Source organism: Pelophylax lessonae (assembly GCF_965119305.1).
Source record: "Pelophylax lessonae genome assembly, chromosome: 7".
In the NCBI taxonomy this organism is placed as follows: domain Eukaryota; kingdom Metazoa; phylum Chordata; class Amphibia; order Anura; family Ranidae; genus Pelophylax; species Pelophylax lessonae.
Genome location: NC_138774.1, coordinates 202,974,327 through 202,980,326, shown reverse-complemented (window position 1 = coordinate 202,980,326; position 6,000 = coordinate 202,974,327). Strand labels below are relative to the sequence as shown.

The following is a 6,000-nucleotide window of genomic DNA, read 5'->3' as shown; positions in this document are numbered from 1 at the left end:
ATTACTCTACAAGCTTACTGGAAGATTCTTAATTTATCTTTTTCAAATTGCTTCCTGAGTAAAGTTGTCTCCAGTTAGAGAATTTGGGTATGCAGACCTGGGATTAGTGCTTAGACTGGGACTGTGACTGTTGTTTTCTCTTTTTTAGTTTTCAAAAATGTAATTTTTTTTTTCTTTACTGTTTATTGTTTGTTCTTCGGAATTCTGATGAATATGAAACATTCGCCACTATACAGATTGTTATCGTCTTATATAACTGTGTGCACTTTATTGAATGTTGATTATCCATTTTTTTTGTCACCCCTATAGCATATCTCCTTTTGTAGTCTCCTGTTGGTACACCTGTATCTTTGTCATAGGATGATATTACTTCGTATAATGTTTCTTTAGCAATGTGGTGGATTAATAAACTCCTTTTTCATTAAAAAAAACAAAAAACTGTACCCATATGACATTTTTATCATTTTTGAGACAGATAGAGCTTTCTTTTGATGATATTTTTTCACCACTGTTTTTTTATTTGCTAAACAAACAGAAAACATTTTGAAAAAAAAAAATACAATTCTGTAATACTGAAGCTGGTAAATAATTCTTAAAAGGTTGCGCTTGGCCTCAAATATTTAGTACATTTAAAAAGAAACTGAAAATGCTGAGGAACAAATGCCAATAACAGGCATTTGTTGTGATGACTTGGTAAAGAGCCTATGTCATCGGCTCCTTACCCTGATCGGTGATGCGCTGTGTCCGAGGGACACAGCTCACCACTAATCGCCACTCGGCGCAATGTGAAGGATGTCATCTGGTGTCCAGTCAGAACAGGAAAGCACCTGCCCGGCCGTCAATCTGCTATAGGGCGGACGGAAAGGTGCTAAGAATGTTTGTTAGGTTTTCCAATCATTGTTCTAATCCAGGGGCGGGGAACCTTTTTTCTGCCAAGGGCCATTTGGGTATTCATAAAATCATTTGGGGGCCGTACAAAATTATCAACTTAAAAATGTGCCTGTTATATTTGGTCAAACATTTAATTAACTCACCCCTAATGTGATGGCTGCAACTGCTTCTCTTTGGTGAGGTGTGTGATGTTAGCTGGTATGATGATGTTGCTACTCGGAACTGGTTTTCCAGGTTTGCATCAGTCAGTCTGGAGCGCAGTCGACTTTGTGGTGGTAAGTTTTGAAAAGAACTGCTGGCAGGTAATGCTGGTGGGCATAGCTGGCTGGTGCTGCTGGTGGGTACAGCTGGCTGGTACTACTGTGGGTACTGCTGGCTCAGGCTGGTACTGCTGGCTTGTACTGTGCTGTGGGTACTGCTGGCTGGTACTGCTGTGGGTACTGCTGGCTCAGGCTGGTACTGCTGTGGGGATTGCTGATTCAGGCTGGTACTGTGCTGTAGGTACTGCTGGCTGGTACTGCCTTGGGTACTGCTAGCTCAGGCTGGTACTGCTGGCTGGTACTGTGCTGTGGGTACTGCTGGCTGGTACTACTGGCTCAGGCTGGTACTGCTGGCTGGTATTGCTGTGGGTACTACTGGCTGGTACTGTGCTGTAGGTACTGCTGGCTGGTACTGCTGTGGGTACTGCTGACTCTGGCTAGTACTGCTGGTTCTGGCTGGTACTGCTGGCTCTGGCTTATACTGCTGTGAGTACTGCTGGCTCTGGCTGGTACTGCTGTGAGTACTGCTGGTTCTGGCTGGTGCTGCTGGTTCTGGCGGGTACTGCTGGTTCTGGCTGGTACTGCTGTGAGTCCTGCTGGCTCTGGCTGGTACTGCTGGTTCTGACTGGTACTGCTGGCTCTGGCTGGTACTGCTGTGTGTGCTGCTGGCGGGAAATGCTGGCTAGCAGCGGTGCCGCGCTGGAGGAAGAGGCTATGTTTCCTGGATTGGTCACAGGCGGAGTGCATTTGATATCACTCCATCTGTGACTCACTCAGACTGTCACAACAGAGCCGGAACTATACAGGAAGCATTGGCTCCATTCTGACAGGTCAGCTGAGAAACACAGACTCAGCTGCACGGGGGGCCGGACCAAATGACTTCGAGGGCCGCATACGACCCCCGGGACATAGGTTCCCCACCCCTGTTCTAATCATTGATGAGGTCAAACTGACATTCATTTTTGACTGCAGTGATGAGCAAATTCAAAGAAGCAGGATGAAAAAAATGTACTCGAACAAATCTCTAACAGTATATGTGCTATTAATTCCAAAGATGTTTACAGGAAATTACATTTTAAATTAAATTAATCAAGTCAACAAATGCCCCAAGGGTTTTAGAACTAATGTTCGTACAAATATTCGTCAGAATGTTTTTTCAAAAATCTACAACGTCCAGCTTAACTTGTACTAGAGCTGTGTTAGAATTTTTTTTTTTTTTTTTACGATTTCACAAACACTTTCTACTGAGAAAATACCAAAGCAGATCTTTATTTTAATGGACCAAGTGCAGCACACGTACATAAAGCAGATTTGTGTTGTCATATATTTTACATTTGTCTTCATAGGATTGACAAACAGACTTAGTGAGAACAACAGACAGCTGTTTAATTGTTTTATAAAATGTACTTATTTTTTATAGTTACATTTATCTAATTTATACAGTACATACCAGTGGTGATTGGGGCATGGTGGGTAGTTTTTGTATTGCTCAGGGTAGAACTTAGACAAACAGATGTTGTTTAGATGTGCAGTTTGGATGGATCAAGGTGCGGAAAAATAATAATTCCCTAAAGTTGCATAGTATAATTTTTAATGCTGTTGTAGAATATCTTTTGCGCTTAACATCAACTCTCCAGGACTGCTACAGGTACATTATATTCTGTCACCATAGCATAACAATGTAGAAACTGGGTTCGGGAAAGCGACCATAAAAGAAGTCAACTAGTACAGGTCGTCAACATCTATAACAAACAAGAAAACAGAATGATTGTTCAAATATTAAAGGAAGACTATTATTCACATAATGAAATTCACATAAAAGATTGACACTTTCTGCAATGTCAACTCCCTAGCAAGTTCAGAGCAACAAAAGCAGTATTAACCACTTCTGGACTGGAAGGTTTTACCCCCTTAATGACCAGGCCATTTTTTGCGATTCCAGACTGCATTATTTTAACTGACAATTGCGCGGTTGTGTGACACTGTACCCAAATAAAATGAATGTCCTTTTTTCCCCCCACAAATAGAGCTTTCTTTTGGTGGTATTTGATCACCTCTGCGTTTTTTATTTTTTGCACTATAAACAAATAAATAGCGACAATTCTGAAAAAAAACAAAACAATATTTTTTTCTTTCTGCTATGTAACATTCCCAATAAAAAAAAAATTAAAATCAAATTTTGTAATCATTTTAGGCCAATTTGCATTCTGCTACATATTTTTGTTTAAAAAAAAAAATAATAATAATAAGCGTATGTTGATTGGTTTGCGCAAAAGTTATTGGGTCTACAAACTATGGGAAAGATAATTTTTATTTATTTATTTTTTCTTATTACTAATGGCAGCGATCAGCAATTTTTAGCGGGACTGCGACATTGCGGTTGACAGACCCCTACCTGACATTTTTGACACTTTTGGGGGACCAGTGCTAAAAATGTGCACTGTTACTGTACTAATGACACTGGCAGGGAAGGGGTCAACACCAGGGGAGATTAAAGGGTTAAATGTGTCCCTAGGGGGTGCTTTCTAACTGTGGGGGGATGGAATTGCTGCATGAACACAGAGACCTGTGTTGCTAAATAGGAGGAACACAGCATCCCTGTGTTCATAACTGACTGAACAGCGGTCTGCTGTGTTTACAACGCCAGACTGCCGTTCTGTCTCCACGGGAAGCGTCCGCGGGTGGCGGCGGCAATCTCGGAACGCCGGACCCGCTAATTGGCTCTCCCTGCACACGCCCCCACTAGCGGCCCCGTGAAACAACTTACAGTTGCATCATTTTGTGGGACAGAGCCGACTTGCCACAGTTTATGTACTGCTTGCGATCGGCAAGTGGTTAAACCTAAAAGCAGACATTAATTATATTGCGGCTTACCAATTCGTAGATGTGATGGCTGCAATGGTTTCCATTTTTAGGCTTTTTTTCATATTCATTTTTTTGTATCAGTTTACACGGATGAAACAGGCCACTTATCACTGGCAGGGGGTGATTAAAATGATCAGCTTTTATTTATTCATGCAAAACCTTTATCCCAAAAGGAAAAACCTTCCCACCCTCGGCCTGACAATGCTGCTGTCTTTAATCAGAAAATCAGAAAGAAAAAAAATGTATTGTGCCAAAGAACGAAATATACAAAAAGTGGTTACACATACAGCAAATGGGCAACCATAGTATAAAATAAGAATACAGTGATACACAAGCAAAAGAAACACTTCACCCACTAGATCAAAGTTCTGCAATAAATGGATGTACGAGAGTAGTAGTATAACACACACCCAGTGTGAGAATACATCTTGACACCAGAATCTAACAGCAATAGAATTAGTATCTCTCTCTTTTTTTTTTTTTTTTTTGGAAAGCGAAAACTACGCCCAACGAGCCAATGCACAATGGAAGAGTATACTTTCCCATGAAGACAAGAATTCTTGGAACACCCTGCACAATAACATAATTTACTAAGTTTTTACTTATTCACATATGATAACTTGTTAGAAGACATACCTCCATACCTCCAGTCCATACCCTCCTCCATATAGAAGGAATATTACGTGTGACATACTCAGACTTGAAATAGTCTTTCAATGATCAACTGAGCTGGGGCTATACCAGGGGTGTCCAGCCATGCCTGCCAAACCAAGCTACCGTAAATTTCCTGTTAGCATTTCTATGCTGATAAGTAAACTTTTCATGGATAAGTGTCTGATTAACCTGTTCTATCCAATGTTTCATAGAGGGGATGTTTGAGGACAGCCAAAGTCTGGCTATCTGTTTGCTGGCAAGGTATAGCAAGTCGTATCACAGCGATATTTATTAAGGGGGGAGGCTGTTCGTCTATTTCTCCCAATAAACAAACTATGGGGTCTAATGGGACCTTGATCATATATACTCTGGCAATGCTATCAGTCACTCCCTTCCAGTATCGGAAGAGTTTAGGACATGGCCACATCAAGTGTATAAGTGTTCCTTCTTCGTCACAACATTTCGGACATATAGGCGAGTCTCTTCTCCCCCCAATCATAAAGCTGTGATGAAGTCCAGTATGCCCTGTGCAGTAGAAATAGGTGGGACAGTTTATGTGAAGACGAGAACGAGACGGATGGAATGGATTGTAGGCACGTCTCCCAAGTATCATCATCAATAGCACCCAAGTCTCGTTCTCAACCTTGCTTTTGCGGTAAAGTGATCAAGTCCTGTATTGTTGTTGTCAGAGTAGAGAAAATTACCTTTTTGCTAGGTTCAGGGAATACGGTATTTAGAAATGGGTGTTTAGACAGCACTAGGTGAGAGTGATGCTGTTGAGCCTGCAGTGTGTGTCGTAATTGCAGGTATTTGTAAAACCAATGTCGCGGTAGCTCAAATTCCGACTGTAGCTTTGAGAATGATTTTAATATATCTTGACGGAATAGTTTAGACATGTACCGTACACCCAGCGTCTCCCATGTTTGGAAACCGTTCAATTTATCTAATTCTGCAAGTGGGATTAAGCCATAAAGGGGTTTCCAGAAGAAAACCTGACAGCTTTAAGCTTCCCCTGAGGAAAGCCCAAAGCTTTTTGAAGAGGAGTATCGTAGGTTCTGAACCTGAGAAGGCAGGGAAGCCTACCTCTAGGTAAGACAACGCTATATAATGTAATTCATCAGGAAGCAGGACTGCCCGATTTGGATCAGAAGCATCTGGGATTCCCTATCCCCCCTAGATGTTGGAGTTGGGAGGCCATAAAGTACAATCTAGGATTTGGTACCGCTAGTCCTCCCTGATCTCTACTATACTGTAGAGTGGAAAGGCGTATCCTGGCAACCTTCTTCTTCCAAATAAGGGATCTAAATAAAGATTCTATGCGTATAAACCA

General features: G+C 41.5%; 1 protein-coding gene across 1 annotated transcript in view; it reads right to left on the bottom strand.

The window, feature by feature from the left end:
* Positions 1-2,743: 2,743 nt before the first annotated feature.
* CFP (complement factor properdin) overlaps positions 2,744-6,000 on the bottom strand; it is a 105,204-nt gene continuing 101,947 nt past the window's right edge. Inside the window, exon 10 of the mRNA XM_082262994.1 lies at positions 2,744-2,893. The gene's annotated coding sequence lies outside the window, so the exon portion shown is untranslated. The remainder of the gene's footprint in view (positions 2,894-6,000) is intronic.